The 12,651-nt window shown below is 44.4% G+C and overlaps 1 protein-coding gene across 1 annotated transcript in view; it reads left to right on the plus strand.

Annotated features, from left to right (window-relative positions):
• The window catches only part of VAT1L (vesicle amine transport 1 like), a 189,588-nt gene that overhangs the window by 37,664 nt on the left and 139,273 nt on the right, over nucleotides 1-12,651 (plus strand). The gene's annotated exons all lie outside the window — the stretch shown is intronic.

The following is a 12,651-nucleotide window of genomic DNA, read 5'->3' on the forward strand; positions in this document are numbered from 1 at the left end:
CAGGGATGGCAGAAATTTCTCCCATGGTGTGTCTGTGTCTCAGTGCCAGTCATTCAGTGTATACTGCATGCCCACTACCTGACAAGCACTATGTCTGTCATTGGTCTACTGGGGTCTGGGTGGAACGTTAGTGTTTCTGAGAGTGGAAAGTACTACCCACTAGTTTAAAACGTATTTATTAAACACATAGTATGTTCTAGACTCTGTGGATATAGAGAATTAATACTCAATCTTAGAGGCTTTGAGAGGTTCTCAGAGTCACTGATTCTGTGGTTTGATGGACTCAGAAATAAACTCTTACGATTTGGTGTATCTCAGAGATATTTCACTGGAGGTTTTGCTAGCATACCATTGATTTAAAAAAAGAAAACTTGGCTTTCTATAACTATCCAAACGCTATATAGTATGGAGCACATTTCTGTTGTTTCTGTCTAAGAAAACAAGCTCACATCCAGAACCATGAAGGCAAAGATAGGAAACTTTAGGAATGCCTTAAGAAAAATATCTTCAATCACTTTAGCAAATTTGCTGATGTCTTTTGACCATGAATAAAGACATAATAAAAACTAAGCAGCCCGTAGAAAAGAAACGGCTTTCAGTTCCAGTGGATCTGCTAACAGCAAGCGAGCCATTTAGAATGCTGGCATTTATGATCTTAGTGTGCTCAGCATACAAAGCATTACAGACTTGTTTTCATACGATCAGCATAAGCTTCAGTCTTTACAATGATGCTGGACTCAGTTCTGCTGAGAATTCGTGTTTATACATTGGCACCTATGATACTTCATTTCATGTTTTTATTTTTATTTTGTTCTTGGAACAAAGAAGAATGTATCGGGGCGTGTGTCTTACAAAAGAGAAAATAATCTTGGAAAATAAAAAACGTTTTTATCATGCTTTATTCTGGGCTTACAGATGCTACCAACAATACTAACTGAAGTATAAAACAGGTGAGGGAACTCCGGGAAAGTGGATAATGAGGGTTGGAAAATAAGGCAATGCACGTACCACAGACTCTGCTGTCCTAAAGCTTTGCTGAAGATGAACAACAGTTTCGTCTCTTAGCTTTCTAATAGTGAGTGAAAATAGGGGGAAATGGTCATCCACGTGAACTCGTGTTCATTTGATTGAAATAAAGCAGTTACTAGGGGTAACCGTAGCTAACACTGGTTTTGGGGACCAGAGGACTCTTTCTTTCTCTGTGGTTTCTCATAAGAAATATATGTTGAAATACAATAAACATGCTCAACAAAGCTGTTATAGTAAATGCAACTGTTTCCATGAAGTTTTTTCTTAGGGTGCACTCCTAATGTAATGCAAGAGCAACAAAGTAAAGCAAAATGTAGTGAGAGCATATATTCTGGGGCCAAAAGGATGTGGTCTGGTTTAATCTTCAGACAGAGTTGAAAAGCGCAGTTGGACCCATCTCTAGGTGGGCTGGTCTCTCTGAATAGCGTTTCTCGCAACCAAGATTTGATAGGTGGTGTGTGGCAGCTCAAGGTTACCGTTAGAGAAGAGACTTTTGGCCAAGTGCGGATCCACATATGTGTGCACTCCACTGAGCTGGGATGGGTTGGGCACTGTCTTACAAAATCTAAGGAGTCCTGAAGAGAGCCCACACCGTCACACTCCCCAACAGGGAGAGACCAGTGAGTCCCTGGCACCTGCATGTTACCTTACCTGACAAAAGGAACTTTACAGGTGTGACTAAAGTAAGGACATTGAGATAGGGAAGTTATCCTGCATTATTCAGGATGACCCAGTGTCATCACAAGAGTCCTTAAAGGTGGGAGTAGGGGCCGGGCACTGTGACTCACGCCTTTAATCCCAGCACCTTGGGAGGCCAAGGTGAGCGGATCACCTGAGGTCGGGAGTTCGAGACCAGCCTGACCAACATGGAGAAACCCCGTCTCTACTAAAAATACAAAATTAGCTGGGTGTGGTGGCGCATGCCTGTAATCCCAGCTACTCAGGAGGCTGAGGCAGCAGAATCGCTTGAACCCAGGAGGCAGAAGTGGCAGCGAGCCGAAATCACACCATTGCACTCCAGCCTGGATAACAAGAGCAAAACTCCATCTCAAAAAATATAAAAACAAAAAATAAAAAAGGTGGGAGTGGGAATCTGAAGAATCAGAGAGAGATTGAGAGAAGTTACACTGCTGAGTCTGATGGAGGAGGAGGCTGTGAACCAAGCACGCAGGTGGCCTCTAGATCCTGGAAAAGGCAGGAAATGGACTCTCCTCTGGAGCTTTCAGAAGGAACACAATCCTGCTAAGACCTTCCTCTTAGCCCAGTGAAACCCATTTTGCCCTTCAGACCTCTAGCACTTTAATGTCCTAAATCTGTGTTTTGAGCCACTAAGTGTGTGTTAATTTGTTACTGCTTATGGGAAACTGATACTACCACTTCCCATGGGGCTGCCTCTCTCCCTCCCTTTTCATTATGGCCAGCCCGCAGAGGCCTGAAGAAAATAAAAGCAGCAAATTGCAGAACTAGGATTCCTACCCCAATTTGGCTGATTCCAAAACCTCTTTCTATTCAACAGCCCAAAACGTTGGGAGAGCCAGCCCAGATTCTTCAGTCTGTCATTTAACAAATACTTGCTCAGCCTCTACCCAGGGCTCAGCATAGATGTTTTCAAGATCCGAAAGACTGGCCCAGGTACACATTTCCTAACCTGATGTCAGTAAGATGACAAAGAAGATTAAACTAGTAATAGCTGGGGCAAAAATTTCCTAAACAGGGTTATGTAAAGTGTGTAGCCCTAATGGCACCAAGACTTCTGAGTTTCATCAAAGGCTGGGATGGGGAATTTGCAGACAGCATGTGAGGAATACCCAGCTTAGCTATGGTTTCAAGGAAACTTGAATACAGCATGGAAAAATAATTCAGTCCAGAGCAGGCTACAGTCTCACTGGAATTGCCTGCTGTCTCCATGCTCTGTCGTATCTTTGAGGACATTGTTTTCTTCTGACAATAGCATGACCAGATGGCCCCAAATGGCAATGCTCTTACTAAGATCTTTAGAAAGTGGTTGAAAATTGGCTCACAATCCTTTGAAGGAAAAATAACAGAATAAGTAACAGAATGAGACTCATGTTGGGACCTCAAGAGTTTTGTTGCCAATCCCGTTTAATGAGCCTTGTTGATGAAGCTGCTATGACTCTGAGCCTCTTGATCCGGGTGTACTGAGTTTCTGGAGAGTGGCATTACTGTTCCTGTGAGGTTATTTACATTTGTGTCTGATATCTGATGCTTTGTAGTTTTCAGAGTCCTCTTACCTTTATCGTCACATCATCTGAGCAGAGATTACTATAGGCAGTGAGCAAGCATCGTTCCCATTTTACAGAAGTGGAAGCTGATGTTAGAGAAGATGAAGTGAATCTAGGTGCCAGCATGTGCCCCGGCTTCCCGACCCCATTTGATGCTGTCACTGCTCCACCACCCCCAGCCAGACCCTCGAGGGAGATGAGATGCCCCTCTATTCTGTGCCTTTTCAGAAACTGTCTGAGGGAAGATAAGGCAAGATTAGCACGCTCCCCTCCAGCCACTCCGACCTCACTCTACTCAGAACACTCCTTATCTTATGGTGTGCTCCTATGTAATCTAATAGCATCAAAGTAAGCAAACTTCGAAGCTCTGAACTCTGTGCCTTTTCACGTGCTGTTTTTTTCTTTCCAAAATGGTATTCTCTCCCAATTCAGATGTCAGATCCTCTGGAAAGCCATACTGTCCTCTCTTGTCTGGGTAGACTTAGGCCTTTAATAAAAGCTATAAGAGAATCCTTGCAGACTTTTATTTGTTTATGGTTTGATATGGTTTGGCTGTGTCCCCACCCAAATCTCATTTTGACCTATGGCTCCCATATTTCCCACGTGTTGTGGGAGGGACCCAGTGGGAGGTAACTGAATCATGGAGGCAAGTCTTTCCCATGTTGTTCTTGTGATACTGAATACGTCTCACAAGATCTGATGGTTTTATAAAGGGGAGTTCCCCTGAACAAGCTCTCTTCCCTGCCACCATGTAAGACATGACTTTGCTCCTCCTTTGCCTTCCACTATGATTATGAGGCCTCCTCAGCTGTGTGGAACTGTGAGTCCATTAAACCTCTAATTCTTTGTTACTGTTGTTGTTGAGACAGAGTCTCAATCTGTCACTCAGGCTGGAGTGCTGTGGTGCAATCTCAGCTCACTGCAGCCTTCGCCTCCCAGGTTCAAGGGATTCTCATGCCTCAGCCTCCTGAGTAGCTGGGATTACAGGTGCGTGCCACCACGCCCAGCTAATTGTTGTATTTTTAGTAGAGACGGGATTTCACCATGTTGGCGAGGCTGTTCTCAAACTCCTGACCTCAGGTGATCCACGTGCCTCAGCCTCCCAAAGTGCTGGGATTACAGGTGTAAGCCACTGCACCTAGCCAAACCCCTTACTCTTTATAAGTTACCCAGTCTTGGGTATTTCTTTATTAACACTGTGAGAACAGAATAATACATGGTTCATCCTCCCAGCAACATTTCATGGGCAGAGTTATCTACTGAAGGCTGTGTTGTTTGGTAAGAAGAAGCCAGGCAAACTTGAATACAGTCTTCAGCTCTGTCATTTAATGGCGGGGGGGGGGGGCAGGGGGGGGGGGCAGGGGTGCGGGGGGACACTAGGCAAAGAACTTAGTTTCTATAAAATGGAAATGGTAACATTTACCTCACATAAAGATTAAGTAAGAAACAAAGGGCTTAGCAGAATACCTGACATATAATCTATAAATGGTAAGGAGAGAGGATGAGGCAGAGGAGAGAGACAGCAGAAGGGAGGGAGAGGGGCACATATCAGTGGCTGAATAAATGTTTATTGAATTACTCCTGTCCAAATATTTGATGCAAAAAAGGTACTGCTTCCATGTAAGTGTCATACTCCCTGAGATGATGAGAGTGACATTTTTTTACCTTTCTGATATTCTTTCCCCAAACCCATAACCCCAATTTAATCATGATAAAACATAGTACAAGCCCAAATTGAGGGAAATCTATAAAATACCTGACCAGTACTCCTCAACCCTGTCATGGTAATGAAAACCATAGGAAGACTGAGAAACCGTCACAGACGGGAAGAGACAAAGGAGCTATGACAAATCCATGCACAATGTAGTTTCCTGGACTGAAAAGGGCCATTAATGGAAAAACGGATGGAATCAGAATAAAGTCTGGAGTTTAGTTAACCATTTGGTACCAGTGTTGATTCTTTAGTCTGGATGTGTACCATAGCACTGTGAGGTTGGCATTAAGGAAGTATGGGCAAAGGGTATCGTGTAAATCTCTGTACTGTCTTTTCAACTTCTCTGTAAAACTAAAGTTATTCCAAGATAAAGAGTTGCAGAGAAACACGGAAAGACAGACTATTTTAGCCAAGGGATTCCATGAAGGCAAATGAGTTTCCAGATTCTTTCACCTCTAAGCATATTATCCACCTCTGCCATGATGTCGTCTTCGCTTTCCCTACCATAAGGACGGTTTAGAGACAACCTAAAGACAGCTGTATCTTTCTCTAGTCTGGCCCTATTTGCAAGTCACATGAAGGGCTGGAAGAAGCATCCCTGGATCTCCACCGGGCTCAGATGAGGTTTTCTCGACAGGCATCCAGCTAAGACATTTGGGGAAAACACTAAGCAGGCGGAGAGAAGCTTCTCTGATCACCACAGCCTGGGCTGGACCACAGACCTTGGAAAGGAAAGCAGAGCTTAACTTTCAGATGGAGTTAAATTTGGTAGCCATTCAATGATTAAATTCTATTCATTATGCATAAGGCATTTCCCAGTGTCATTCAAACTGGGAAACGGAACTGGTTCTTACTCTTTTTGTGTCTGCTCCCTGCCACATAGTAAATGCAGTAAATACTTGTGAATCAAAAAGCTGTCACAAGCCATTTTTTCCCTATACTCTAGAAGAGTTATTTGCTGAACTAAGGACAGCCCTGTCAACTGAGTTAAACGCAGGGGGAGGAAAAATCATTTCCAGTGACCTTGTAAATTTAAATCTATTAAGCAGTCTTTGGGGTTCTTTCTCATGCTATCCAACAGTCTGAATATTCTTCCCAGATTTTTTGGCTGCCTCTGGTATGTAATATTCATTAAATGAGGTCCCCTTTTCATGGCCCCTGTGGCTGTCCCAGCATCACTCCATCCATCATCCCATGGTCCAGGTATGCTGAGTCCACTTCCTTCAAAGCCCCAACTAGCAGGCAATGCGTGGGATCTCAGAGCTGGAAGGCAATTAAGACATATACGCACTTTTGTCAGTCAAGTACTATGTACCAGGCTCTTCAACTATGCTGTTCATGGCTGGGCGTGGTGGCTCATACCTGTAATCCCAGCACTTTAGGAGGCCAAGGCAGGCGGATCATCTGAGGTCAGGAGTTTGAAACCAGCCTAGCCAACATGGCGAAACCCCATCTCTACTAAAAATACAATAATTAGCCGGGTGTGGTGGTATATGCCTGTAATCCCAGCTACTCGGGAGCCTGAGGCAGGAGAATCACTTGAACCCGGGAGGTGGAGTACACAGTGAGCCGAGACAGTGCCATTGCACTCCAGCCTGGGCAACAAGAGCAAAACTCTGTCTTAAGAAAAACCAAATGCTGTTCATTTAACCCTCCTAAAATCCTCCCTGTTGAATAGTATGTGACAGAGAAGAGAACAAAGTATGAGCTCTAAAGTCAGACTGCTTGGGTTTAGTCCCAGCTCCATCTTCCTAACCCCACTCACACTCAGTTTCTTCATCTGTACAGTGTGAATGATTTTAGTGCCAGCCTTAGATATTACTTATGAACTTGGGGCAGTGCTTGGCACATGACTAAACACCCGCTGATTTCTGAGATTAAGAGTTTGAGTGTGATTTTCTAGGCTATAATGTTAATTAGTCGGAGGATCCAATTTGAACTCAAATATGGAGAGCTAGAGACTCCCAATTCAGTGCTCTTGACACTACACCACACGGTGGCCTCAGAAACATCTGCACCTCCCTCATTTCTTCGGCCTGTCCCACCGTGAGCCCCAGGATAAGGGAGATTTCACTATGGCCAGATACCTGGTCCCCAGGGTCCTGCAATCATGGGAAATGGAACGCCTGAAACTTTAAAGAGAACTAAATGGCTCTATCAGGTCTTTCATGAATAATCAAAGCAATGAGGATTAACTGCATCTGCACATCAGCAGGAAGGGCTGTGGCTGGGGACTCACTGCAGTGATTAAGACCCTCTTTCCCTAACTGCTGACCCTGGGAAACAGGCCCTTGCCTTCTGAAATGTCAAAGACATTTCTGAGATATGTTGTGGAACAAGGGCCCCACCTCCCTGTTCCCAGAAATCTCTGATGCCCACAGCACGTGACTGGATTCCTCCTATCAGCAAAATGCCTTAGGTTAAAAAATATATAGATCTAGGCCGGGTGCGGTGGCTCAAGCCTGTAATCCTGGCACTTTAGGAGGCCGAGACGGGCAGATCACAAGGTCGGGAGATCGAGACCATCCTGGCTAACATGGTGAAACCCCGTCTCTAGTAAAAAATACAAAAAACTAGCCAGGCGCGGTGGTGGGCGCCTGTAGTCCCAGCTACTCAGGAGGCTGAGGCAGGAGAATGGCATAAACCCGGGAGGTGGAGCTTGCAGTGAGCTGAGATCCAGCCACTGCACTCCAGCCTGGGCGACAGAGCGAGACTCCGTCTCAAAAAAAAAAAGAAAAAGAAAAAAATATATATATATGTATATATAGAGAGAGATAGATAGATCTAAAAACAGCTTTTCCAAGCCGTGTCTATTGCTGAAAAAGCATCACTCATTCTTTATTTTAATTGTTTTATCTCCTCGACAGTAAATCATGATTGGCTCAAATGAACTAATTTTATTATAAATATTGTACAGGTGAATTTGGCCTCTCTGACAGGATTCATTCATGCAATATTCATTGAATAAATATGTAAGCTCAGGAAGACAGAAGAACTAAAGTAGATTGAGCTCAATAATTTCCATACATTGTCTATAAGAGACTATCGCATCTCATTTTAACAGAGGAAACAGACACAGAGAGGTTAAGTAACTTATTCCAGGTCACACAGCTATAGAGAGGAAGAGCTGGCGTGTGAACGGTCTTTGAATACAGAGCCCATGTTTTTAAGTGCTAGGCTGTGCTGACAGGTAGGCAGTGCTGAAAGAAGCCATGCCTCTGCCTAGGGTGAGATGGAATGGATTTCACTCCACGGGTTTTGTTGGTGGACTCTCTCCTCCATGAGTTGAGGACAGCCTGATGTTTCCCAGGAGCTGAGGAAGTGGGGAGGATCTTTAGTTGACACAGCTGATCTCTCAAGGGGTCAGGGAGATTTGGTGCTTGGAACTACCTTGATATTAACTATCTGGCTGAAACTAAACCCCAGGCTCCCATGTTCATAAATTAAACCTCAGGCTGCTGCATCTCTGAAATTAAACCTCAGGGCTCCTGTGTCCATGCAATTAAACCTCAGGCTGCTGTGTCTGTAAATTAAACCTCAGGCTCCTGTGTCCATAAATTAAACCTCAGGCTGCTGCATCTATGAAATTAAACCTCAGGCTATTGTGTTCATGAAAGCAGGGATGGTGTGAACACTTCATCTCCTGTATCCCAACCATTGAGCTCAGTACCCAGCACATTGCCGCTGCTTCAGAAATGTTTGTAGAAGAAATGAAAGAATCAAGGGAAAGAAGGCAGAAAAGGGCCATAACCAGCAGTATGTACGTTATAAAAATGGTATGAAACTTTAGGTTCCAGATTCTGGAGTCAGAGCTGGTTTTCATGCCAACTTCTCTGGTTTCCAGGTGAGAGACCTTGAGTAACTACTTTAACTTCCTTGGACTTTATTTTTTCATCTGTAAAGAACAAGTCTTATACCTATTGTATCCTTACTAAATGGCATTTTAAAAAGGGGATCTTGTAATGGACTTAGAGGTTCCCTGGCACATAGAAAATTCAAATGTTATCTGGAATTGTTCCTATTATATCATTATTATCATTGTCTCATTAGATGATGTTACACAATGATACTTTGGCATTTACAGCCAGAAGCAAGCAGGTTAGGCTGACAGTTGAAACCTAGAGGTAGAGGCAAAGAAAGCTGATCTCAGCTCCCTTCGTCTATCTTCCCTGACAGCCGCTGCTCCATGCTTTCATGAACTGGTGAGATTGTCTCAAGCCCCTTTCCAAACATCGCTTTCCTTGACCACATATGAAATAATTGGACTTTAGGGAAAATTTAGCTCTATAGTTCTGGCTGCTTGGATACATGCTGAGAACTCCAAACACAGGGACTTCTCTTGGCTGGGTTTATATGACTCTGGGGACCCGTCCACTTTCCCAGTGACATACCCAAAAGACCACAGTTGCTTTTATTATTGCCTTTATTAAGAAGAAAAATCACTTCAGTTGGGCAAGGGAGGTGTGTAGCAAGAAGCAGCCTCATTGCCTTTGAGGCGCGTGGTCTCTGTGCTTAGTGACACCCACCAGGCTTTCGGCTCTGGCCCCCCATCACCCAGGCTGACCACTGGTCACTTTGTGTTCATTTTGCAGCTCACGTCATGGCAAATTTGGCGGTTTCTCTTTTCCTTGTACTCAGTCCCCTGCTCTCAACATGCCTGGGCATCCAAGTCCACGACAGGATAGGGAGATGAAACTTGAGCACTCCCTGCCCCTCAGACAAGCTTTGTCCCTCTCCCCATCCCACCCCAACAAACTGATCTAGACTTCCTGTCTCCTTCCCCCTCCTCCTTTGCCTCCCTGCCTCTCTCTGTTCCTTTGTCTTGCTGTCCATTTCCATGTCTCTCTCCCTTTTTTCTTTCTCTGTGTTTCTGTCTCCCTTCCTCTCTTTTCTGTTTCCTTCTCTCCTTCCTTCCTTTCTTCTTTTTCTCTTATTTCTTTCCTTCTTCTTTTCCTTCTCTCTTTCTTCCCTTCCTCCTCCTCTTTCTCCCTTTTATTCTCTTTCTCTCCACCCCCCACCCCCATCTCTTTCTTTCAGCATCTGTCAAGTACAAGCCCTGGGGGTAACTGTGTTGGTCTTGGGTATTCCATAGTGAGCAAACTCAGGTCTCATCCCATATTCCTGAAGCCTGCAGTCCTGTGGATATGATATAGACTGACAAAGAGGCACATTAGTCATCGATGGCAGTGGTGAATGGTACTAGAGGGAGGAGTAAAAGCTGCCGCAGAACATGAGGATGTGAGCGCCTGGTCTAGAGGACCCAAGATGACTGTGCTCAGGGACTAAACTGAGGACTGATGTCTGAAGGAGGAGGAGGAAATGGGAGGTGAAGGGAATGAAGGGGGAAAGGATAGAGTGTTTTAAGAATGGGCAATAACACGGCGGGGTGCGGTGGCTCACACCTGTAATTCCAGCACTTTGGGAGGCCGAGACAGGCGGATCATGAGGTCAGGAGATCAAGACCTTCCTGGCCAACATGGTGAAACCCCGTCTCTACTAAAAATACAAAAAAAAATCAGCCAGGCCTGGTGGCGGGTGCCTGTAGTTCCAGCTACTCGGGAGGCTGAGGCAGGAGAATGGCATGAACCTGGGAGGCAGAGCTTTCAGTGAGCTGAGATTGCGCCACTGCACTCCAGCCTGGGCGACAGAGAGTTACTCCATCTCAATAAAAGAGTGGGCAACAACATGAGACCTGGGCATTTGACAAACTGACCAGAGTATGACAAGTGAGAAGGAGAATAGAGAAAAATGATAGTAAGTGATTGGGTGGTACCCAACCGTGGGGCGGGGTCAGCAATCTGTGTTGTCGTGAGCCCTCCAGGAGACTCTAATGCATGCTCAAGTTTGAGAACCACTGATGCAGAGCACTTAGAACAGAACCTGATGTTCAGCAGTTCAATAAGAATTCAATATCACCGTCATTGCATGGAGGTGCTTTAGAACATGCAAAGCACATTAAATATGGATTTATAGAATGTGTTGTTACGCATTTCAATCCCTGAATGAGTGTATGTTCATTTATGTCTACGATGGCATAGAGGTAAGAGTCTTTGGGGTGAGACTGACCTATATTTGCATCTTAGCTTCTGCACCTTGCTGGGTGATCTTAATCAGCTCCTTCAGCTCTCTAAGACTCAGTTTCCTCATGTGTAAAACTGGCAAAACATCTCCCCTCTAAGGTTGCTGTAAAGTTTAATGAGATAATCTATGGAATCATTAGCTGTCCAAGAGAGCCTGCAGTGAATGGTGCCTGTGATTATGCCAATACCATGCCCTACATCAGAGATAATAGGTAACAGAATCATTATCTTGTACACGTTTTAGTGTTTGCTCATACAAGCAGATGGGCAGTCCAGCATATTAGGTGGGGAAGCAGGTAGTCAGAGAAGTCCTCGTAAAAGGGCCCATGTGAATGATTATTTCAAAATCTTTCAAAACTAAACCTATGACCTCTTCCCCTTTTAAACATCTCTGCATGCTGGCCCAGCTGGTGGAAGGGCTGACCTCTCTGTAGCATAAAGCCAGTAGTTTGAGTATCAGGAGCAGTCCATGGTGTAAAATAACAAGAAAAACAACCCATAAAGAGTATCTAGATGCTCTTCATCTTCCTCAGTTTCTTTTTTCTTTTGTGTCCATAAAATCTGTCTGGCATTCAGATCTGTGCTCCTCATCCTGGGAACATTCATTTGGTTTTGCATCTCAGAAGAAAATACTACAGACCAGTTGTATTTGTAAAATACACCACAACTTAGTGATGAATATGTTTACTCCCGTGGTAGGAGAATGCAGTGGTCAGGGCTCTGGACTTGGCACATATGGGTTTGACTCCTGGCCCTGCTATTTGATGATTATGAGACCTGGGGCACATTCCTTCACCTCTCGAAGTCTCAGCTTCCTCATTTGTAAGTGCTCATTTAATGCACAGGATCTAGAATGTAATACATACTTAGCTATTTTTAACTGTAATATTGGAAATCATCTTATTACACAATCCAGCATGGATTTCAGAAGGCAGATATTCAAATTACGTAAGCACGGTTGTTGTACACTTTTTTCAGTCCTCTTCATCTTAAGGGTTACAGTAACTTTAGCTTCAAACCTTAAGCAAGCTACATGGATTTAAAAGTTAACTATTAAATCAAATGGCCTTGTATGCACCAATAACATGTCATTTTTTTGTTTGTTTGAGGCAGAGTCTTGCTGTATTGCCCGGGCTGGAGTGTAGTAGTGTAATCATGGCTCACAGCAGTCTCAGCCTTCTGGGCTCAAACAATCCTCCCACCTCAGCCTCCCAAGTAACCGAGACTACAGGCTCATACCACCATCCCTGGTAATTTTTAAAAACATTTTAGTGAGATGGGAACTCACTATTTGGTCCAGGCTGGTCTTGAACTCCTGAGTTCATGCAATCCCTGCCTTGGCCTCCCAAAGTGCCAGGAATTAAAGGCATGAGCCACCATACCTGGCCAATAACATGTTTTTTTATGAGCATTTAGAAATGTTCATATACAACTCTCTCATCAGGCAGGAATGCCCAGGTGTATTTCCTCCTTGTTGACCCATTACACATGACAGATCGTCACCCTCCTACTGGTAGTCATGGGACACTGGAAGCATAAATTACTACCTCCTCTTCTCTCTCACAAATGTCAGACTTTGTCCACG

This window comes from Piliocolobus tephrosceles, chromosome 17 (assembly GCF_002776525.5).
Source record: "Piliocolobus tephrosceles isolate RC106 chromosome 17, ASM277652v3, whole genome shotgun sequence".
Taxonomy (NCBI): Eukaryota; Metazoa; Chordata; class Mammalia; order Primates; family Cercopithecidae; genus Piliocolobus; species Piliocolobus tephrosceles.